We start from the raw sequence: 24,947 nt of genomic DNA on the forward strand, positions 1-24,947 counted from the left end.
AATAAATTGGCCATTGTTCTCTCCTCGCTGTACTGGACAACTATCACAACAAACAAGGAAAGGGCTGGGCCCCCCACGACATCCACACACGAGTTGCTAAAAAGGCGCCCACTTCCCCACCTCCTCGACGCGTTTCGGATCTAATTAACAGATCACGGATGCCGTGCTGCCAGCAACTGTGCCCTTCAACTGGTCGGATGGAGGAGTTGTGGAGTTAGGGATGTGTTTGTTCAAGTTCCTGAAACCAGCTGGTGATCGGTGTGAATGCATTTATTAACATGCATCCTTATGCTCAGAACAATGGCTTGAATTGTGTAATTGTCAGTGTTTTTCCTTTACATTTGTATATGTTGTATATGTTGCATGTAATAGGTTCACGATGTGACCCCTACACCGAGTACGAGTCACCACAATCACAATGCTCAAAATAAGAATCAAATCTTGAGACACGATCCTGACTTTTTCAGTTTTCAGTTTCATGTATTTGGTATAGCCCTGTGAGCCATTCGGCTCTTGAATGGGGTGCAACTGCAACAAACAAAAACATGAACAAGAAAACATCTTAAAGTGACTATGCGCAAACAGAAAAATCCAGGACTTCTGACATTTCATTCCATCGCGAAGGAGGGGATTATCATTACACCCCTTGTTATAAGTAACTTCACATGCCTACTCCATCGTTCCTGACCACACCGCTGTTCCCTATTGTAATTCTTCCTCCTGAAAGGTGGAGTGTGTCCAGTGGCTCAGGCTGTTAATGTGCTCACAAGAGAAACATCTGAACAATCCATTACAACTATCCGATGTGTTTTCAGGATGTACCTGTGTGTTCTTCAGCATGGTTTCTGACATCACCATGTCCTTCAGGAACTCAATACTGTGTATTCAGTTCCAGAAGAAGCTTCCGGCACGTCGAGTGAAACATCGGACATCGTGCCGAACAATACATCGGGGTCCAACCCGAAAACACATGGGGAGAAAGAGCTGTCGAGCACAAACCGCAAAAAAAACCTGACGCAGTAGTATTCCATTACAACGCTCGTGGCAGAGTAATGTTTGTCACTGTGTGGCAGTTGCACCGACACTCTTCATTGTAACGGACAGACTTGCACTCTTCAACATTCGGCTCTGGACGATGATTTCACAGCAAGAAAGGTTCACCAACCACCCCACCCACCACCCCCAAAGATAAAGAGGGGGAACTACGGAAATACGTGAGAAGCAAACATGTGGCCAAGTGAGATTTCCAGTTGATATCCTAAGTGCACATTTGCTTACATGCAACGCAACATGAACACAGGATGTGGAGAACATCCATGAAACAATTAGACTATTATGTTTTTAAGCACATAAAATTATATCCTTTGTTCAGGGCGCACCGCTTCTTAAAACCCAGACTCTCAAGGACAATCCGAAAAAGTAAGCAAACCACCTATTTTGACTCTGTTACGTTCAGCAGAATGCGAAAATCAACAAATACTTCTAAAAAAAATTAATATAGAACAGTGGTTCTTAACCTGGGGTGCACACACCCCCCCTGGGGGTGCAAGATGCCCTTTCTGGGGGTGCAAAATATGCCAGATTTTTTTAGAAGGTAAATCATTGTGTGTCTCTGTGTTATCTCTCTCTGCTTACGTGTCTGTCTATACGTCTCCTGTTCTGTGTTTAATCTCTCTCTTAAATTTAGCAATCTTGGAAGAACGTAATCAACCAGGTAGGGTGTTGACTGTTATGATAGCCGACTATCTGTGTTGTATTACATTATATTTCTAAGTTTACTAGGTTTTGTTTTCTCTTTCATTTGTACCTGATGATTGCTTGTGTTGCAATCGAAACGTCGTATGCTATTATTTAACTTGTTATTTTCTCTTTGTACGTGACTTTACCGAAAGAACCAAAGAGTAATTCCTGCAGTCACGAAAGCGCCAAACCAAGTTTCAAACATTTGTATTCATTAACATTATAAAAAAATACATTGAGAACCAAATGGGTGCAAAGCTGCAGTAAAGGTTAAGAACCACTGATATAGAAACAGATAATTTTCCAACACCGCGCCTGGCACAGTGAGCAGCGGTGTCCCGCACCTCCGATTAGCATGGGTGGCTAAGTACGGTGCGAAAGAAGTTGAACATTGGCGCGTGAGCCATAATCGATTTTAAATTCACACCTGTCGCATGTGACGGCCTCATGCCACCGCTGCAGCCACTGGAAGGCGCTAAGTTCGCAACATTTAAAACATGTAGTTCTCGAGTCAAATAGTGATCTTGAACGGTGGAAATCCACGAGTCACTGGGGTGCGGGGTGGTGAATGGCGAATTGGTACGGACTCAAGATAATTATTTACTTAACGGAGAGTTCAAGCATGCTTACAGTGAAAATTCCAAGTTTAATATCGGCCAAACTGCTGCTTGCACTGTACCATATTTACTGAACACTCGCTATCTAGGTGGCAGTGGCGAGCTCTGGTCAATACAGTAACGTGCAGTGACATGCAAGGCATGCGAGTGCTGTTTATGCGAGCATGTGCGGCAGGGAAGGCGATAAAGTGACATGAACATGAGACAATCGTGGCTTGCTGGTCACGTGGCAACCAGTCAGGTCACAGGTCACCAGTTGTAGGGCACAAGGTCCCATGGCTTGAGAGGGGCCCTGTGATGGGGTGTGGGTTCTCGTGAAAGTGGGGGGGCTTGGGTTTGTGCCGTGTTCAACTCCGTGCGCGTGTGTACACATTATATACAAAGACAAAATTCCCCCGTATAGCTTCAACAGACAGTAGGAGCAAGTGCTGCTACCCGAGTACCTATGAATGCCAGCCTGGCACACGAGGGGGTGAGTGGCTAGCACCATGCTCGGCCTCCTTTGTCTCCCCAGTGGTGATGATTCCACATCGCAGCAGGTACTCATTTGAGGCCGAGTCGACCTAGGGGAGGGCCCAGGACCGATTTAAATAATCGTCACTAATTTAGGCCGTGAGCGGGAATCGAACTCTGGCCGCCGGGTTCGTAGCGCAGCGCGCTAACGTATACAATGTGCTCCCCACATTATATACATACATATACATATAGATATAAACATTTTTTTAAAATTCCTACCCTGAAAATAATGCCATTTTTTTAGCTCGTTCAATGATGATAGTTGCCATTAAATAACAAAAAAAATGCGTATAAGATTTACGACCACACGCACTCACATCGGAAAAGACATGCCAAGGTCAAAAGCCCTTCATCATCAATGATGAACTCTTATTAGGAGCCCATTAGTAAGTCAACAATCTGGCTCACGGCAAGACGTGAGCAAGGCCTATTGGTCTAAACATGAGCGTTTGTGTGAAATCTATTCCAGATGGTGTTGGAATAAATCAACTTGTTGAACAATTGATTCCTATTGTTAAATATACTTTGTATGGACCCCCACCCATGCCGACACAGAAACTAACCAAAGTCTGTCCCATATTTTCTCACATCAATTTGCTCATCAACTCAGGCACGGAAAATGCAATTCTTATCATTATTTTACATTCATAATTGGAAAGCCATTTCACCGTTCAATTTCACTACAGAAAGCACCACACAAGTAGCGTGTAGTTTTATTAGGGCTGTTAGGCAATTTGACTTGAATAATCTTCAGGAGTGTGCTAAATGTCCGTGTGGATGTTTAACCTTTAAAAAATATATCCGGCATCACACACCAGATGCAGCATGCACACATGTTTTGCTATTCCTTTAAAATACGATGCTGTGTGTACACACATTTGTTGTAAAGTGCCGGCAACACGAATCAGACTTGTGAATGCGACCCATTTCAATACATTGTAAGATATAGGTTGTGTGTGCATTAGGACAAGCAGTACTGTGGATAATTATAACGAATTGTCGAACTCACGTATTGATGGAATATTAACTAAAATCAAATATTAAAAAAACTCTTAAAATTCAATATTTTTCGTTAACAATAAAACATTGTTTTGCTCGGTTAAGACGCATTAATCCGAAGCTTAACATATACAGCATTTTAATAAACTGTGAAATACTTCAGAATAAGGCACTTTTAAAATAATACTGGTGTACACTGGATTAAATATATGCTAAGGAACGGAGAAAACATATAAAAACTAATTATGATAAAAGCTTCTAAATTATTTATTGTTAATATTATTTTTAAAAAATAACAAAACTACATTTCTCACGATATTTTCTGACCTTAAAATCTGGTTTTTAACTTTCTACCTTCATGTCACATGCGAGTTCAACTGCTGCCCTGCCTAAAAGTTGCCACCCGGTAAAGAGACAATTAGTTTATGTTTATAATCAACCAGTGGTCTCCGATGTATACTTAACTCTATAAAGAACAATTATTAAACACGCAACATCAATATTTATTACGGCGCTCACTGCAAAGCACTTGCTCCTTCCACAAGGCCAATTTATCACAAGTTAATTACGTTAACAGGGCTCTATAGCCAACAAATATAGAGCTACATATGGGGGGGTAGGGGGGGGAATACCCCCCTTCCTACGCCTCCACCCCCACTCCTAAACTAAAATTGCACCCATTTTAGGATTTCAAACTGAGTCAGAATTTATTATCCCCGTGGGTTAATCTCCAGAGTTATAAACTGCGCCGAGGAAATCCAGTACTGTACACGGACTCGCACATTGAGGGCACACACACACACAGCTGAAGAAGGAGGGGGGGGGGTAAAATGGGGGTAAAAAAAGGGGGTGGGGTAAAATAAAGGGAGAGTAAAAGGGGGGGGGGGAGTAAAAGAAGGGGGGGGGGAGTAAAAGAAGGGGGGGGGAGTAAAAGGGGGTGTAAAAGAAGGGGGGGAGTAAAAGGGGGGGTAAAAGGGGGGGGGAGTAAAAGAAGGGGGGAAGTAAAGGGGAGGAGTAAAGGAAGAGAGGGGGGAGTAAAAAAAGGGGGGGGGGAGTAAAAAAAGGGGGGGGGAGTAAAAAAGGGGGGGGGAGTAAAAGGGGGGGGAGAGTTAAAGGGGGGGGGGGAGTAAAAGAAGGGGGGGGAGTAAAGGGGGGGGGAGTAAAAAAGGGGGGGGGAGTAAAAAAGGGGGGGGGGAGTAAAAGGGGGGGAGTAAAAGGGGGGGGAAGTAAAAGAAGGGGGGGGGAGTAAAATAAGGGGGGGGGGGTGTAAAAAGGGGGGGGGGAGTAAAAGGGGGGGAGTAAAAGGGGGGGAAGTAAAATAAGGGGGGGGGGAGTAAAATAAGGGGGGGGGGAGTAAAAGAAGGGGGGGGGAGTAAAAGAAGGTGGGGGGGGGTGTCTCCACGTGCAGTGACTGCGTGTTCGTTCTGTCTACGCGCGACCCACACACACAATGGGCTATTGACTGCGAGCGAGCGCGGCACGAGGGGGGGGGGAAACAGCTGCTCGCTCTGCTGCGCGAGCCGGGAGTTTTTTTATATTTCTGACAAAAGACTTTTTTTTTGCAGGGCAAGGAAGGGGAGGGGATGGAGGTTGGCGGTAGTAACCGGATAACTTTGCCCCCCCTCCCCTTAGCACCCCCCCCCCGCCACCCCGCTTGATGATCACAACACCCACATTTCAAGTTGAGAATTGTGCAAGTGTGACTTCGTTCACGCCGCCGTTCGTTCGTAAATGGGGGGGGGGGGGGTTTGCGGGAATTTTGACAAATTTCGAAACAAATTAAACATTTTTTTCGATTTAAAGCTTTCGTGACTGCAGGGATTCGTCTTCTTGGTTCTTTCGGTAAAGTCACGTAGAAGGGAAGTAATAAAAGAATAAAAATAAAACATAATAAAATTATTCTCACGACGTTTCGGCCACAACGCAAGTAACCGTCATCAGGTGAAAACCAGGTCTGTCGAGGCGACAGCGTCTGAACTTTACCGAAAGAACCAAGAAGATAAATGAAACATTGTTTTGGAATGAGATTCTCGCTTGCAACGAGGGCAGGAGCGGTGAAGAATGGACACACGAGCAAAAAAAGGGGTTCGTTTATTAATAGCGGCCGGTGAATCATTGGACAACGTTAAAGCTTGCCGCAAAATCGAGGCCAATACCATGGCCAATAGCTTTATGGCTCTCCGATGTGTTTTTTTCAGGTGACATTGCGTTTAGTTTCAGTTCCTGAAGAAGCTCTCAGTAAGCGAAATGAAACCGTCAGACAGAATCCTGTACAGCCACGAGATTTACCATCCCGAGAACACTTGGGAGACAGCTATACACACAGCCACAACCGTGAAAACACAGGCAAAATAGCTTTACCTTTAAGAGAGAAAAAACCCACACTTCAAAGCCATACTGTAAGCGAAATGAACAATGGTAAGAAAACAGGAAATTTGCAAAGCAGGCCTTCTTCCTAACATCAACTCTTAGATTGCTCTACAAAGAAAACGACAGCACTGTATCCTTGGTAAGGGTGGGGGGAAGAAGGCACCCTAACAAGTTGGTGCAATGCCATGGAAAAAAAAGGTCATGTGCAACTAACTATAGCAGGTGACGATTGTGCATTTTTCACCAGCGAAGGCTGTCCATGCGACTGTCTAAAAACTGACCCCCCCTTCCCCACCCCACAGAAACAAAATCTGTGCATTGGCCATGTTGTTTCAAAAACGATTCATCACGGAAACGAGAAAAGCCCGTCAGACAACTTCGTGGGGCCCCCGAGGCTCAGCCAGTGGAAATAACCCCAACAGCAAGAAGGCCGGGTAATACAACCCCACACACTTTTGGCCAAATATGGTCAGGCCGGAGAGAAGACCTTTCTTTCTGCATTACCATTGGCTGCACAGATTTTTTTTTAGCAGACTTTCGGCCTTGTAAAAAAAATTTATACAAGTCCTGCATGTGCCTTACCACACCTCATCATGTTCAAGAGACAAAAAAGCCCACAGAAAATAATAGTCCTTGCAAATAAACACCATGTCACACATTCAACTTTTATTTAGAACCAAGTTGAGATCCCATTTAGGCATAATGTATCTTGTTAAGAGGACATGGCGAAATGCAAGTGGTATTATTCTGATACCAGTTGAGATAATTTACAATTTAGCTTTTTGGCTAATGGCACCTGCACACAATAGCTTGGCTCTTGATAACGGCACGGCTATCTTTAAATCCCACTATCTACAGCACACTGCAACACTGTGATGATTACCTGCATTGTTACCTGATAGGTGCTGTACTCGAAGAATCAACTTCTTGCAAACTGGCCTACTGGTGAGCATCCATGAGATTCATCAGTAACATTTGGCTTTCACTTCCCTCAATATATGTACCAAATAAAAATATGCGTCCAAATCAATGTTAGGATATATTTAAATTCCACACCCAAATATATGTTACATTTTAGGCTAACGGAGCAATGCAAACAAAGAGATATGAAAACCAAAATGATAATAGGTAAGTTGACAATGTTGAAAATGTTGTAATTGTTTCAAACAGAATTGAGACCAATAATTGTGACCATTCTCAAATGACGAGGGAAGTGGGTGAATTGTTTGTTACATGGCCAAGGGAAATGCTGTCCACCATGTCCATGAGCTGCATAGGGCACACTGTACCCATTTAAAAAAAGCAGGTGAGTTAATGTTTAAAGGTGCACTTTGTGCAATACCTCTTCACATATTCAACACACAAAGTAAAGCAAGTGCGGTGGGAAATGCTTATTTAAAGCACGTCTAATATTAGTACCGACGTAAAATAAAGCGTGCAGTCTGCATGCAACGAAAAAGCCTAAGGGGTATTAATAACGCAACTTCACGTGGAATCTAAGCAGCAGGGCGTTGAAGCATATGAAACACTAATTGTGAGTGTATTAATCTTTAATCAAGGAACAGCTAAAACATATGAAAGAACATGGTGATCTTTGTGTTTAAATTGTTAATACACTTTTAATGGCAACAAGTTTCATACATTCAAGGTTAGTTGCAGGATAATTCGTACAATAATTTGCGCTATCAAACCAAATTATTACTGGCTCTGGTATAACTGTGCTCGGCAAACAATTACCCTTTTGCTTGCTCAACAACGACAATTTAAATGAAATACAAACCGGCCAAATTGGGAAGAGTAGTTTGCAAAGTTGTTTCCAAAAAAAAAAAGAGCAAAGTTTAATTTGTCCGCAATGTGACCGGCAACAACAAAAATTCGTGACGGGCTTGAATTTTTACTTTCATCACCCATAACGAAAAAATGCAGTGTCTCCTTGAGAAAATGACAGGCTTTACAGAACTTGACGCAATGGCGATAAGGCATGGTGTGTGTGTGGGGGGGGTATAACCCTATCACGTGGCTTCCGGGGTCATTCAGAAACGTTATTCACACAACACATGAAGAAGCCAACGCTGGAGTGGTGTGTATAGCCATTCAACAGCGAAATCCATTAACGTCACGTCCACCCTTCCTTGCAGTATGAGAATAATATAAACTTCGGCACAAGGTGGTGGTGGGGGGGGGATATAGGAACACACATTCATTTTCTTTCATTCAGAGCAAGGTGACTTGGGAAGGGAAGGGAAAAAAACTCTTTAAGACACATCTGGGATGCTTTTGTGTTTAAAGAGCCTTTTCGTAATTTATATGAGGACGTCCGCTGTGAATATGGAGCGGTGAAATCAACTCGTGTGTAGGAGCCAAATGGATTGCTGCATCGCGAGAGATGGCGAAGGCTTGGGGAGGTTCTCTTCCAAAAAGGTTGATAGATCATAAATGATTAAAACATTAGTTTGGCATAATTAGTCATTAATATCCACCGTAGTTTGGGAATGTCGCCAAAACTGATCGAGCCGTTGCTGAGCCTTTTGCAAACCGAGCACACCAACTTATTAGCTAGATGTATTGACTGCACACGTGATTGTGGGTGAGTTTCAGATACACGTACAAACTTTGCCATTTAAAAAAGACACCGAACCTTTTCCAAACTTGTTTGTAGCCCTGTTTGGTGTGTGTGTTCTTGATTTCTTCTTTAAAACATTTTTTTGCTTAAAGCATTATGTGAAAGGCAGCGTTGGTTTGGCCCTATGCAGCTGTTTGTCTAATGGGAGGAACGAGCCGCTCTCTGAACGGATTAGGAGGGAAAAGTCTCGTACACAGGCGGCTCAGATTGGGAGCAGCTGGAGCCCCCGGCTGACAAGAGCCAACAGGAGGTTCGGAGCACAGAAATGGGAGGGGGGGAGGTGAAAATAAATAACTTGTTCCAAAGAGAAGAAGGCAAGAGGGTGGAAGGATAAGGGTGGTGGCTAAACTGCCTGCCTTTCCTGATAACATGACAATGAGTTGGCTCGACTTTCCAAAGCGGGGAAGTGAAAGAAGCAGTAACGATACAATCTGTGTATAATCATTCTCTACGCCAAAACAAATCAATTTGGTAGGAGAGAAAAGCATCACTACAGACGTTAAAAACCGGACGAAATGTATTCAAGTGTCCCCTGCGTTATGTTATGTTCATTTCATAACGTGAAATTGTGCCTGTCAAAGTGTCATGTTGTCATCGTTTTGTTGAATCTTGCAAAGGTCATTAATTTTTACGCGATACATTTTTCCTAACATTTCTGCGCCATTATGTCAACACACGCGCTGGTTCCCCAATGAAATGTTTCATAGAATATGCTAAGCTACCTTAAAACAAAATGACCCACATATAAGGCTGCACTTATCTCAAGTGACATTTGATATAACGTTGCATGAAACTTACAAAGTGCCCATGAAAGTATGCAGCTTCACTTGCAGTCCATTAAAAGGAGTAAAAAAATACGATAAGAACTGTCATCCAATAAAGCCTTGGGCCCTATTCTGACCTGTAAAATGTAGAAACACAGCCACATATACTGTGTACAGTAGATTTGGGCAAAATTTCAATGACAAATCTCCAGCAAGCCCATGCCATACGAAGGCAAATTTGGACTACCAGGAAATATTCCACGCAGCCTTATATCAAACCCTTTCCTATTGGACATAATGACCTGCCAACATAATTGCCACTTGTTGTGTATGCCATCACAAAGACATTTGGCCGTACTACCTCTAATGTGCAATATGCCTATACCAAGTCGTTTTACCCCCAAAGTCCACCACTGATATACCACGCAGAGGCAAAAGCCATAAAAGCCAGACAGGGCCCGGTTAATGGCTTGGCTGTACAGAAATTAATCTCAACAGTGTAAACAGCAACAGGTGGCCATTGTGCGTAGGGAAACAGATGCTGTGTTAAAAAAAAAGACAGCACATACTGACATGTTTAGCTTCGACAAAATAAACCTTGTAAAAATCCGAGCGGGCAACTGCCGAGAATATGTTTGTCGCGTAAAATAGCACGTGTGTACATTGAAATCCACTTAACAAAGAGGCCCAAGAATGTATGCGTTTAGCTTAGAAGAAAACACTGAATTGCCGGTGATTGTAAACCAATGCTTGCTGTGCCACAAACGATCACACATTTGGATGCAATCACACTACACAAACAACAATGTTGCAATTCATTGTCAACAAATGTATACTTTTACCTTATAATCCACACGCAAATTGATACACTCAGGAAAATCAAGTCGGTTTGCAACAAAGGCGATGTCAACCCCCTTTTTTTTACACAAATTGTCAAATTTCCGAGCGGAAAGTTTTTTTGTTACAATGTTTAAATACACAAGAGGACTTGTTGCATATTGTTTTTCTCTCATTTAAATCACAGACACCCACCATTGCCCAAATATTGTTAAGAAATAAAAAAACCACACACAATTGACCTATTTCTACAAATGCTTAAAATGCATATATATACACAGTACACACACCCTTGATGTATGTGTACATCTGCAGGTTACTTTCCCATTAATGACGGTAAACGGATCACCGAACACTTGAGAAAACGTAATGCTCGAGTGATTTGAATCAAATGTTGGGGAATTGATTACTTCCCCATGCTTAGCCACATCCTCGGTCTAACCAACTTTATAAGGAAGCAATATAGCAAATGTGGCTTCAAAGAGATTGCAAAACACCCCTTAAAAGTCCAACTCAAGGCGGTAATAGAAAGACTCTCTGCCTATCATTGTAACGTGGACAAAGACACAGACGAGCATTGCAAGCACTCAACTCACATCACCATTGATCACACTATGAAATATCGTAGCTACAACCTATCAAGTCCATCGAAATCTTCAAATACGAGTGAATGTAATTGTCAACAAAATTAGGTAATTAATCACGACCCAATAAACAAACGACTTTAAAGTCTGGAGATGATAGTAAGCCACTAGATTGTACTGTATAATAGTGTAATTGCACTTTCGTGGAGCTTGGTAATACGACTACTGTAATATAATCCTACGGCTGCGATAAATGCTACTTTATACAGTTAAATTTTTTGTTGTTATAAATACACAACGTATTTATCACGACTAAAAAAGATATCTAAAAATAACAAATTCCATCCATATAGCTCAAATCAAAACGGATACATCCCAAATCTGTCACTTGCATGTATCGACTCAACACCACCACCACCATCACATCCCATCTGACACAAGGCGCAATTTGTTAACCAAAGTCGCTTTCGAAAAAGTCGATGTTGATGACGATTTAATTAACGACCGAATATGAATTACTGTGAATAATACGGCTCGCACACAAGTCACACAACACACACAAACAACTCGTGAAGACGCCACACACAAACGAAACTCGGCTGGTTTTAAACAAACAAAAAACATCTCCGGGGTTCTGCTGCACATTGTTAACCAAGCCGCTTCTACGCTGGTGATGGGAGAGAGATGGAGAGAAGCTGGCAGAACAGGGCTTTAAAGAAACCAAAAACCAAATGATCATACCCCAACTAACCCTCCACGATTATAAGACGAAAAGAAAGACGTACCCAACCAAACGTGTCCAACTTGTAACCACGAAGACAAACACACGAACGTGGGATTGTAAGACGCGCTCGCAACTTCTTTGCTTTAACAACAACACACAGAGTTCGTCTTATAATCGGTGAGAGATCAACGAAACGCCACGTTACACGCAACTTGCCACCATCATCACCATCATCGGACACCGTACGAGTTGGAACAACAACACTCGATTTCCCTGCTTGATGCTGCACATCAGCCCAGAAGTGGGGCTGTAGAAGAAGCTTTTGAATGAACTAACAAGCCGTAGTAATAGTCTAATAATCCCCGTCCATAAACGTACAATCACAACAACAACAACTCACCATCAATCACATCGGAACACAGGGCGCAAACTCCCCGATGAAACCAACACACACACACCTCGTCGTAGTTCCGACTGCTGGTCACGACATTGTCACCAAAGTGGCATTCGTACAAGACCAGGGGGCTTGGGGAAGACGTGGGGGGGTTTGGTGGTAGTGGTGGGTGGGGGTGGTGGTATAGGAGAGAAAGAGACAGAGAGAGGTTCTTAAGAAACTAACCAAATAACAATAAAAACATAAACACCACACACACAAACACACAAAGCCCAGCGCCTGCCTTTCTTTGTTGAAGCTGCTAGAAGGCCCGCAACATACTTCTCCTTCTCATCTCCCTCCGCTCTCGCGTAAAGTTGTGCAGCTCTGCCATGCCCCAGCACTCGTGGAGTAGTAGTAATAGAAGGGGGGGCACAATGATATAATCTAGCAGTAGAGAAAGAACCCCCCCCCCAAAAAAAACCTTCTCCTTAGTCCCAGTCCAGCGAAGGCGTGACCCCCCTTCTGCTTGCTAAGCTAAGCGAGTTTAACACGTGGCACCACCACGACTCTCTATACACACAACATGCACACACATACACACACATATACACACACACATAACAACTGCATAAGTTACATACCTCGAAGCTCACCCGGCAAAACTATCGCTCAATTTTTCCCGGCTTTCCAAAGTCTCAACAAAATACGAAAACTGATATGTAAATACAGTACTGTATATACTGACATCTTGGTTCACGTTGGACAATCATACGATTGTGTTTGTGTTATAACAGCCGCTCTATTTATGCACCCGTGGTGGTGGTGTTCAGGAGCTTTTGCGCACACATCGAGGGGGGCACCCCTATTGGCAGCTGTCTCTGTGTGGGCCCCCCACGGGGTGACTCCAAACGCACGTGGCCTGCGAACGGGCACGTTTGGGCGGTGATCACCGCTACGTATAATAAATAATGACATTAGAGTGATTTTAATCATATACGTCTTTGCGAGAGTTACCGTACAACACACACACACACCTCCGACTTTTTAGACGGACATAGCCGATTAAACAACGGGGAAAGCTCACAAAGCTCACGTAGATGCGGACTGGTATCGAGATGATATACACAAGCAACTCATACCCATGCGAATGGTGTATCTACTGAGCAAATAAGACGGTAATAGTTCGCACACACACACACATGTACTTGTACCGTAATAGACTAAGGCGCGTTGAAAAGACAAAGGAGATATCTCTACCAGCTAAGCTTCGTCACCTCCTGGTGAAGTTTTGTTGTTAGCGAGCCTCCAACTACAGTACTTACTACTCCACAACACATTCGTACCGGAGTACAACAGCAGGTAATACACACACACAACACACTCACACAAAGTAGCAACATGCTCGACATCAAGAACAGCCACAAAGAAGAACATCCATCCCGCAACAACAGCGCGAAACCCACAACGGCAACTCCCGCTAAGCACGAGAGAGACACACAGAGGACACACACAGAGACACACAGAGAGAGACACACAGAGACAAACACAGAGAGACACACACAGACACAGAGAGACATAGACACACACAGACACACACAGAGAGACACACACACAGACACACACAGAGAGACACACAGAGACACACACAGAGAGACACACAGAGACACACACAGACACACACACAGAGACACACAGACACAGAGACACACACACAGACACACACACAAGAGACACACACAAGACACACAGAGACACACACAAGACACACACAGACACACAGACACACACAAGACACACAGAGACAGACACACACAGACACACAGAGACACACACACAGACACACAGAGACACACACAGAGACACACAGACACATACACACAGAGACACACAGACACAGAGACACACACAGAGACACAGAGACACACACACAGACAGGCACACACAGAGACACACACACAGAGACACACACACAGAGACACAGACACATACACACAGAGACACACAGACACAGAGACACACACAGAGACACACACAGACACACAGAGACGAGAGAGAAACATCGGGCCAAAGAAGCAAAGCGCAACTGGAATTATTATTATTTTTAGAAAAAAATTGAAGTTTTAATCAAAATCGTGCTTTGCTGCCGTTCGAGCCAAACTCCATCGTTCATGTGCCCCCTTTTTTCTCTCTTCTCTCGCTTCTCTCTCCTCTGTTTTTTTCTCTCCCCCCTCCACAACCATCCGGAAGTTCGCCTTTGGAAAAATCCGAAAAATGTCGCCTCTCTCTCTATGAGAGAGAGCAGCGGCGAAGCGGCAGCCAGAACACATCGACAAGCCTCATCTCTCTATCATCTCTCTTCATCTTCCACTTCTTCTCACACACACACATCACACGCTCACTCACTCGCTAGCTAGCAGTCTTCTCAACTCTCGCAAGAGAATCATTCGGTAACAACACGAGGCCACAACAACAACCACCACGCCACTCACTCATCCCTCCTCCAACACCGCCGCCGCCGCCTCTCGCATCGTGAGCGGCTTTGGCTCCACTCACGGGCTCCACTTTACTCACCTTTTGGCTCTTCAATGCGCTGGAACCACGGGGCTTGCACGTGGGGGGTGCCCCCCACCACCAACACCACCACCAATAACACTCTTTTATCTCTCTCGCTCTCTCTCTCTCTTGCCACCAAGAACTGAGCAAAAAAAAATGTGGTGTAGTCAAAGTCAAATTTTAAAAAAAAACAACCCCCCCCCAACAAGCGACCACCAGCACCACTAACAACACCGGCACCGAACTTAAACACCGGAGTAAAAAATGTGTAAGTTAAAACAAAAAAAATTGTTTGGAAGGGCAAAAAAAAAATGTTAATTTGGTTGCTGCTATTGTCTTCCGCTTTTAAATTTTCTGTTTTTATCGTTTTTTTATGGCGAGGGGGTTCTTTTTCTCTCTTTTTTTTGCTGTAAATGATAGAGCGGCGCGAGGAATGCTAGGAATGAGAAAAGGAATGATATGAACGCCGCGACAGCGAGAGAGCGAGACGGAGCGCCCCTGGGCGGAGACAGAGGAGGGGCGAGAGGCGGGACCCGGACTGCGAAACACCCTCCCTCCCATCCACCCATCCCACTCACCCCCCACCCCACTCACCCCCCCCCACTCACCCCACTCACCCCCCCCACTCACCCCACTCATCCACCCCACTCACACCCCCCCTCACTCACACCCCCACTCACCCCACTCACCCCCCCCCCCACTCACCCCACTCACCCCACTCACCCACCCCACTCACCCCCCCCCCCACTCACCCCACTCACCCCCCCACTCACCCCCACTCACCCCACTCACCCCCCCCCACTCACCCCACTCACCCACCCACCCCACTCACCCCACTCACCCACCCACTCACCCCACTCACCCACCCACCCCACTCACCCATCTCACCCGCCCACCCCACTCACCCCACTCACCCCCCCCCCACTCACCCCACTCACCCACCCCACTCACCCCACCCCACTCATCCACCCCACTCACCCACCCCACTCACCCCACTCACTCATCCACCCACCCCACTCATCCACCCCACTCACCCCACCCCACCCACCCCACTCACTCACCCACCCAACCAAACCCACCCCACCCATCCCCCCTTCTCTCTCCACATCCTCCACCCCACCCCACCGTGTCCTCCTCTCTCTCGCCTTGTCATGGCCAGGGTCAGTTGTTGATTGGCCAGCCCTGGTTTTATTTTTATATATATACCTGGCTTGCAGTTACAGTAGTTTACTGGTCTAACTCTTTTAAAGTTGTTGTCATTCTCCCCACACATTTTTTTAATCCAGATTGTTGGGGGGGGGGGGTCGGCGTTTATACCGTGAGTCATTCCGATCTCATCACAGACCGCTGACGTTGTTTGAGTTCGGCCCGCGGAAGTGTATGTCACAGACCTACCCCAGACATACCTTCAAATGACCTCTGGTCCACAAACTCATTGCCGCACATGTATACGTTGTAGTGAGGTATTACGTGTAATCAGGTCATTGAAAGTGTTTTAATTACATTGCCCGTAATCAGATTAAAAAATCGGTTGCTGGTTTTCCGCACATATGAAGTGTATGGCTTTGCAAACAAAATGTATGATACGAGTGGTACTTGCAATCCAGAGGTTGCTGTATCCCTTCCATTTCCCGACGCATCTGGTCAGCGTGAAAGAGTAGACCAAATACAGAGCTCTCTTTAGTAGGCTCTTCCACCAGCAGTGGCATAAACAAACACGCAATTGCAGGTGTGCATCTTAACTTATTCAATGAGAAAGGAGCGCAACTTTCAAACGTAGTTTTCTTTTTAGTACATTCACGCACTGTGCCAATGGATGCATTTGTTTTTCCACATTCGACTGGAAACAGTTAACGTTTCCTGACTTGCGAAACTGGTAATCAATTCTGAAAATGGTTATCGTTTAACAGCCGTAATATGAGAAAAACTCCGTTTCTAAGTCTCCACATATAAATACAAACGTTTTCGTGCAATGGGCCGATGGACTCTAGCACCCGCTCTGCCAAAATAACTATTTTATTGAATTTGGCAAACGTCCCAGTGCAGGAACCTCTTGCGATAAAGTCACGAGACTCAGGCTTTGCTAGATAAGCAAAGAGCATTCGTACAACAAAAGTTAGCAATGAAAATAATAACAGGACTGATTTATACATTTGTGGTTACAAAATGTTTTTACGTTCAACAAAGTCACAGTTATTCGACAAAAATGTTTTCGCAAAGCATAATGAATACAAGTTGATACATAAGATAACAATTCCCCTTATTTCCCCAGAAAAGCCTCACAGAGTCTCAAAATTTTTCTCTGAATGAAATAAAGAAATAAACCACTATTTGTTTCCCAATAATACATATTGCAATCCAGCAGGGCTATGTAGACCCCATATTATCTAGCAGCATTTGTTTAGACAAAGTCTGGATCGCTTTCTATTGAATGCACTTGTGGCTGATGAGAACCCAACGGTCCAAACCAGTGCCAACAATTTTCAACAATTTTTTTCCGAATTGGTTTGGAAGTCTATTGGTGAGGCATAAAAAACATACTTTTATTGTATTTCTTATCTCGACATGAAAATGGAAGTATATTTTTGTTGTCCGAAATGCACCACAAAAACAACAAAAACATTTGCCCGGGCAAAATGCATGAAAACCAAAAATATGCGTTTTTGTACGGTATCTTTCTAGAGGGTCCGGGTAGTGGAATGTTTGGCCAATTCCATTCTTGAGTGGAAATGTCTTTCACACATGATTAAAAGTAGTACTGTATATAAAACATATGACCGTTTTATATTGTTGAATGGATGGATTCTATCCAGTGACAGACATTAACATACTGAAAAACAATACTTTCATCACACTGCCATTAGTGGCTGTTATAGGTAAAACCCATCGTATCGGAAGATACGTTTCCCAAATGAGAGGAATACATTTTTATTTGAATATGATAGAGTGAAAAATCAGCTAATGTGCAGTTACTAGGTGGATTATTATAGGAATGGATCATGAGAGATGGTGGTGGCTTAGGAAGGCTTTCATTCAGCAATGGATTGGCTATAGCTGATGACGTGTTCTTTTTTATTACTCCTGTAATCGCAATCGTTGTTTTTTTACGTCTGTGTGTTTTGTTGTGTGGTTTAATTGCTCCAAAGTGTTTCCTTATTTGTTTGTTTTGCACATTTTGAGTTATGCTTACATTCTACTGTTTGGTTCTCGATTGTGTACCCTGTGTCGTTGTCCTTATACTGCATTTGCTTGGTCTCCACTGCAAGTGGAGTGAATTTCAATATCCTCTCATCTGGTTAAATATATCTTGAATGATCCATCGAAATATCCCATTTGATCTGATTTTATTTTACCCCCATTTTAACGACGTATTTAGCCTGATTGAATACCGTGTTTACCTATAGTGTAGTATCATACTTGATTACAATTACTATTTCAAAAGGTATATGTTTTATTAAGTTGCATTTAAAAATCTACATAGCAATAAATCTAAAATAAAAAAAAGTTTACAACCTTTTGGCAGTCTGGTTCTGCATGAAGGCCTCACCACACTGTCAGTCAGGGGGTTATTTCACCATACTTTATCGTGCTGGTCAGTGTATCTTGAGATGCTCAGGGCCAGTTCAGATATCACTAGCCACTGATCTTAGCCATGGCGGGGAATCAAACTCTATCGCAGGGTTTAGAGCGCAGTGTGCTAACCACCGCTCCACCAAAACAATTTTCTTAAAAATATATAATGATTACGTTTCTTGAATAGAGATTCAAATAATGGTATGTTATACTGTTTCATATACAAATACGTTTCAGAACATGTACCTTATAAGGATATCAAATAATCAGTGCACTGTTGGATGAAGGCCTCACCACACCGTGTCAGACCTGTGGGTAGTTTGACCATGATAAGCCAATCTTAATTTAGGAGCTTTCGTGACTGCAGGAATTATTCTTTGGTTCTTTTCGGTTAAGTCACGTCTAAAAATAAAATAATAAATTAAAATAAAATAACATATTACGACGTTTCGATTGTGTTGCAATCGAAACGTCGTAATATGTTATTTTATTTTAATTTATTATTTCATGATAAGCCACTTTGTTGAGATATTATGTTTGCCAGGTCGCTTCTCAACAAGATCTATACAGTATAGCTCAGCGGGTCTTACATCATAAAATAAAAAAAACATTGTAGTTTCTAGTTTATGTTTCACCATGCTGGCCACTGCTGGTTTGCAACAAGGGTCCTGGACCTGTTCAGATATCACTCCCGACTGATGATAGCTTGCCCGGGAATTGAACTCAGTTGGCTTGGGTTCATAGCGCAGCACTATGCCAATGCTGCCTCCAATTGAATACGAATCACAGTCTAATTCCGGAGACATTAAAATATGTTCAATTGTGGCCTTGGTTTTTTATTCAGGGAAAAATCAATTTGGAAATTATACTTGTGCATCTTTTTTCGACTGTGTCATAAGTTGCATCTGGAATGTTATTGTGAACATTCCTCCCAACAGACTCCCATCCTTAGCCCGATTGATGTAAGTTGCTGTTGAATAAACCCTTAATCAGGCCAGGCAAGAGACATTTGGGGCCCGCGTACTTAATACTGCTTGAGGGGCTCCCATCTCTTCTCGTGTAAATGTTTTAATAAATATCTGGTAATTTTTTGGGGTTCCCCCTGAGCTTAGGATTACAGTAATTGTATCCCTTTCCCCACTTATCATCAAGCCTGTCCCTAATCTGTTTTATTTCCATGAGGTTATGCCATTTTTTTTACTCGAGGTCCCGCAGCATGTATGAAAATCTAGTCCCATTAACCAAGCACTGCCGCGATGTAGTGGGGGTTACAGATTTTTTTGCTGCTGATCCCTAATCATGTGTTCACCATCATCATCATCATCAACCACCACCCCCACCAATAAATCGCACTTCCTGGCTGAAGGCCTCCCGAAGCGTCACCATCCATATATCACAATCCTGCAAATATTGTTTGACTGTCACATTTAAAAGTATATATTTTACAGCTTAAACGAACTTTCCGTCTTGTTTCATCTGCAAGACAAGTGGTTATAATGCTATGCGTTTACAGCCCAACAGAGGGCATGTAGAGGAAAATAAACCAGTGGGTTTCTCCCATCATGCCTTGTGAAGACAACCCCACTAGTAGGGGGGTTAGGGGTGGGTGCGGTGGGAGCTGTGGGTCGGTGGGGGCTGTGGGTCGGTGGGTGGGGGCTGTGGGTCGGTGGGGGCTGTAGGTCGGTGGGGGCTGTGGGTGGGGGCTGTGGGTGGGTGAGGGCTACGGGTGGGGGTTGTGGGCGGTGCCGAGTTAGGGGAGTGGGCGTAGCCTAAAACAAGGTGGGTGGGGGGGAACTCTCTGTGCGCATGCGTGGGGAGTGTCGGACTCAGGGCGCTGAGAACAAGGGGACATGTGGCCTGACAGCAGTGGTCGTGTGTTTTTTTGGTCAGAAGGATATGTTTTAATAAGTATAATTATTATTCAACAAAACATGAGAGAGACAGTTTATACTTTGGCGTGCTATTCATAGACACATCAAATCACGAGCCAGATAATCCAGTACACACCATTGTGTTCGGGATATAATGGTTTCAACTTACAGTATAGTTTTTTTCTACTTTGGAGTAGCACTTTGCACATGTTTTGTAAACCCACGTTTGCCTCTGCTGTTTTGCCCCCCCCCCCTGTGGTGATTCTGCTTGACTTACATTTCACCTCGGCTCTCCCTTGCAAAAAACATCGTTGTGTGTCGTCCTGTGGCTATAAATCAAAGTAAATAAATGTAAAGTGACAATATTGGAGACACTAATAAAATAAACAATGAGGAAATACTGTACTACACCAGGGTTATCACCTGCCCTGACTTTTTCCCAGAATGCCCCCTTTGAGGCAACAATCTTGGCAAATCTGTAAGCCCTCCAGGGACCTTAAACATCCCGGTTTTTTGTCCTTTGCGTAATAATACGCCACTCAAGACAATAGACGTACGTGCAGTCACCCCCTCTTTTGGTCTTGTGATCCCCTCCCCTCCCTCATGTCCCAGTTTTTGTACCTTAGATGTGGCAACTAGAACTGTAGTTACATTTCAGAAAACTTTTCTCAACTTACAGCATGGCTTTATGCCCCTCCGTAACAAGCAAGGATGCATCTGTTTTGCTGTCTTGAACGATTCCTCGAAATCTCTTCACACAGTTGACCCACTGGGATTTCATCCCACGGGGATTTCATCCCACTGTGATTTTTGCACACAGCGTTGGTGTACGGTGCTTTTTCTGCAATATTTTGCTGTCTTTTCTTGGATTTTCTGTTTGCACAAAGTCACATAGTTACTTTAAGGTATTCACGTAGAACGTTTCTACGTGACTTTACCGAAAGAACCAAGAAGATGAATCCCTGCAGTCACTAAAGCTTCAAATCGAAATTTACTTTAAGATGTTTTATTGTTCATGTTTTTGTTTGTTGCGGTTGCACCCGATTCAAGAGCCGAATGGCTCACAGGGCTATACCAAATAAATGAAACTGAAACTGACCATTGCATTCTTTGCACGCGGCTTCTCTCCAATATATTGAGCCTGAAATCCGTGGGCTGGTTGACACATCATTCGAGCAGAAAACAATGCCTTGCGTTCACAACGATTAGGGTGGAAAAGTTCACATTCACTGGCACCTTGTTACGTTGCAGATCTGCCTCGTAAAGATGCATAGCTTCCATTATAATTGGTTTCTCACCTGGCTTTGAATAAAAGATATTATTAATTTAACCACGACTGTTTGATGGCCCTACCCATTGCTGATGCTCACGCCTACGGTTATTTGCGCTTGCTGTGCAGCTGTAATCTCTCTCTCACGTGCCTTGATTTAATCACCATGTCTCCCCTTTGGCGCTTTTCCCCATGCACTGTCCCTCTCTTTACTGCCTTTCAATCACTGTTTTTGTCACGCCTTATTGTCCTTTGTGGTTATATGTCACTGATCCTGTGCACTTGTTTTTATTAAAAGTGTGATGGCTCAGATTATTGCTTAGCCTCCTCTGTAATACGGTACTGTATATAGGACATCTTTGGGGTGGAGCGGTCTGCTCTTTAAACCCAGTCACCTGAGTTTGATTCCTAGACACCCTGGCATATCACGTTTAGCATTGGCCCCTATTGCAAAAATGGGGCACCCTGTCCAATTTTCCCTCTCTTTGAATCCCAGCAACTTGGCCCCTCCAGCCTGCCTGCCTCAGTTGCACCACGTGCACACCTGATACCACCCAGCTGCAGCCACGGCTCTCATCAGTGACGAGTGATCGCTGAACCGGTTTTCTGGGTCTCACCTTCCCCATTCCTTAATGGCCAAGGTAGAGAAGTGTGCCAAAACAATCTGCATGACCGACACAGTCACGGGGAGGCCTTCATTCAGCAGTAGATTGACATGGTGCTGTAAATCCAAATACATAGCCAGGTCAAAATTACATGAAGTTTATTGCTTGCAGCAACCAAATCACAAACGCTCATGTTCGGGCTGGTTGACAGACCATAAGAAAGAAGCGGGGTATATGTAGTGGTAGCACTGCAGATCATTTAGTTGTCAATTTACCGTGGCAATACACAAAGATAATACTTGAACCGTTTTCAATGCCGTAATCATTTCTAAATTGTTGCATTTTTTTATTTGAACATCCTCTTGTGTACATATTAGAATGTTTGATGGGTGAAAGCGATTTTGCTACTAAATCACCTGGAATGTGCAGATCACGGAAGCTAAGCAGGTTGCAGCCTGGCTAGTCCTTGGATGGGTGACCACACGTTGTCTTAGGCAGCGTGGTGAACAGCAGACGGCAGTGCAAACCATTTCTGATCATCTTCTTGGTTCTTTCGGTAAAGTCACGTAGAAGGGAAATAATAAAACATAATCAAATAAAATTCTCACGACGTTTCGGCCACAACACAAGCAGCCGTCCTCAGGTGAAGACAGAGCTGTCTGGAAGACAGCGCTCCAATGAACACCAGTGTTCATTGGATAATTTTATTTTATTATGTTTTATTTTTATTATTTTATTATTTCCCTTCTACGTGACTTCACCGAAAGAACCAAGAAGATGAATCCCTGCAGTCACGGAAGCTTTACATCGAAACATTTCTGATCATTTACCGCTTTGCACCCTTCCCTCTCCCCCAGTCTGGGCTCTCCACCATCATCAACCCCTACTGACCAGCATGGTGAATTGTGGTCCAATAACCCTCAACTCATGGGGGGAGGGACCCTATTGAGAAGCGGATTGACAAAGGGCTGTGAATGTTCGTGTACGGTATTCAACAGACATACCTTGCAGCTCCAACTTCACGTTGAGAGAACAAAAAAATCAACAAAGAATGTTGCTATCTAAGACAAAGCACAAGACAAAGGGACATGATTATAGATCTGCAAAATTCACAATTTGTCTCACGGTCAAGGTAGCTATTTACTATGTGTACGTCTGGGTCATCACGAACTTTTAAAGCAATCAATTGGAATCGTCGCATGTAACATTTTTGAAATGCCAGCGACCGTATTTAACCAGTGAAATGTCATCGAGTCTCATCATTATATATATTCATCGAGGTTCCTGCATTTGATCTCACGAGGTCCAAGTTAAATAGCTCACGAGAATAGGCACAAATAACTAGGGGTGACACTCACTACTGCCATCTCTTGGCCACCTCACAGCTCTGTGCCTGCAACATTTTGACAATGCTGGTGGACCACCCATCCAAGTGGAATTCGGTGAGCGGTACGTTTAAGGAAATTGTCATAGCCAATGGTAATATTCATAAATATTAATAGTACATTGTATCTTACAATGTGTGAAATGTGTTCATATCGTGGCTTATTATTTGTAAAACATTTAATTCGCTTTTATTTACATCCTCCGTTTGGTCAGGTATTTGAGAAACGATGATTTACGCACTGGCTCTGACATATCATGGCACTGAGTTTCAAGCCATGTTTGGATGACCTCTGGAACCAAACATTGTGTCTCTTGTGCCTCCTGAACATACACTATATAGGTTGTTCACCTAGATATTCATCAAAATCATTATTTAAAATACAGTACTGTGTAATAGTATGAACCGTTTTCTTGGTTCCTTCGGTAAAGTCACGTAGAAGGGAAGTAATAAAATAATAAAAATAAAACATATTTTATTATGTTTTTTTTTATTTTATTACTTCCCTTCTACGTGACTTTACCGAAAGAACCAAGAAGATGAATCCCTGCAGTCACGAAAGCTTTAAATCGAAAAAGTATGAACCGTTTTGAAGATACACATGAGGAGAATGCACAAACATGATGTCACGTCTCAATGTTGTGTGCGTGCATTAACAATTGCCCCAGGACCCTCACATCAGAAGCTTTTATTCAACTCACGGGGTAATGCCTGGATAAACACTTTTAAGTAAACTAATGGTTAGCAACGTGCAACTCGGACTTTCACAAGAGCTGGCGCGTATGTCAAGAGGTCAGTATCTCAGCCAACTGCCAACGTGGAAATAGTTCATGGAGTCGCTTGACGTTCGGGCGTATGCATTAAATACTCGGTGTGTCATTGATTAAATTGGGGTTCAGTGCCTCGTGAAAATGGCTGCTTTTTTTACCACGGTTTCCAAGCACAGGGAGAGGCTCAAAGGCACAACATGCCGAGCGACCAGCGACAAACAGCACTAAACTGCTCAGTCATCAAAGCCACATGCCTCTTTTCAAACAAACCCTTACAACTCGGTAGCCCGCACGTTCGGATTCTCGTAAAGTCAGGTAAGTTAGTAAAAAGGGAAGACTTTGAAGATGGCCATTGCACCTGCTTCCTTGTGTACTCATCAAGCCTCTTTTAAATGCAATAAGAGTGGCCTCAGGCTTTTATGACGAGGGCACGGCACGATTCTAAAGCTTAGCTGAGGACACTGCAATTGGCTCACAAATTCATGTTATGGCTTCAGCAGACCTGCGGTGTAAAGGTATACCGTCATCATAATATTTTATGATTTGATATTGTAACTCGTGTGCAGCCTGTCCTCATGCGTGGTCAATCATGGTCAAAAATGTATTGAATGACAGAACCGTAAACATGCCTTACACATTTTGAAATTGCATAGAATGTGATACATAGCTCAGCTTTATAAAGGTGAGACATTTCAATACTTTGTGCGCGTGAGCGAAAGGCATTCGCGAGAAAAACTATTCAGCGATAAAAGACAATGTTTTCTGAAATAT

General features: G+C 43.6%; 1 protein-coding gene across 5 annotated transcripts in view; it reads right to left on the reverse strand.

The window, feature by feature from the left end:
- Nucleotides 1-15,166, reverse strand: part of LOC144723004 (transcriptional enhancer factor TEF-1-like) — an 84,074-nt gene extending 68,908 nt beyond the window's left edge. Inside the window, exon 1 of one of the 5 annotated variants that reach the window (XM_078601499.1) lies at nt 14,722-15,166. The gene's annotated coding sequence lies outside the window, so the exon portion shown is untranslated. Of the gene's footprint in view, nt 1-12,174; nt 14,307-14,639; nt 14,658-14,721 lie in introns of those variants that run through there. The other 4 variants (XM_078601494.1, XM_078601498.1, XM_078601497.1 and 1 more) reach the window with 4 other exon arrangements.
- Nucleotides 15,167-24,947: the final 9,781 nt, after the last annotated feature.

This window comes from Lampetra planeri, chromosome 16 (assembly GCF_965212315.1).
Source record: "Lampetra planeri chromosome 16, kcLamPlan1.2.h2, whole genome shotgun sequence".
In the NCBI taxonomy this organism is placed as follows: domain Eukaryota; kingdom Metazoa; phylum Chordata; class Hyperoartia; order Petromyzontiformes; family Petromyzontidae; genus Lampetra; species Lampetra planeri.